Raw genomic sequence first — 522 nt, 5'->3', positions numbered from 1 at the left:
TAGGAAAGTTCTTTTGAATATTGGTCGATTGTTAATACTATTATGGAGAATAATGGTTGTTGATTGGTTGCTGTTTTTTATGTCTGGCGATGAAAATGCTTTAGTAACAATTCCGGAAGAGTGAGGAGCGTTTTACTTGAATTAAACCCATTATGGTGTCTTTCATTTATATGGATTAATGGACTAGAAGCGTGTGTACAAATTATATAGCTCGATGGAATAACACTACGGGTTTTGCTACCCAGATTTCACTTATTGCAAGATTCCCGATTATTTTGTAAGAGTGTGAACATTTTATTTCTCAAAAATGATAACAAACATGATAAAAGATAATTATGATATTAATATGTGCGTATCTATAGCGTATATATACATACGTGGATGTAACCACAAGAGTCCTCTTGACTACTTATCCGCCAGACAAAATGAGATCGAAAACATTGTAGATAATGATAGTGAGGATAATAACAATAAAGCTCCGACATCTGTGGTCTGAAATACAAGGTACCTTCCACTTTAAAC

This window comes from Penaeus monodon, chromosome 23 (assembly GCF_015228065.2).
Source record: "Penaeus monodon isolate SGIC_2016 chromosome 23, NSTDA_Pmon_1, whole genome shotgun sequence".
NCBI lineage: Eukaryota > Metazoa > Arthropoda > Malacostraca > Decapoda > Penaeidae > Penaeus > Penaeus monodon.
Note: the sequence above shows the minus strand (reverse complement) of the source record.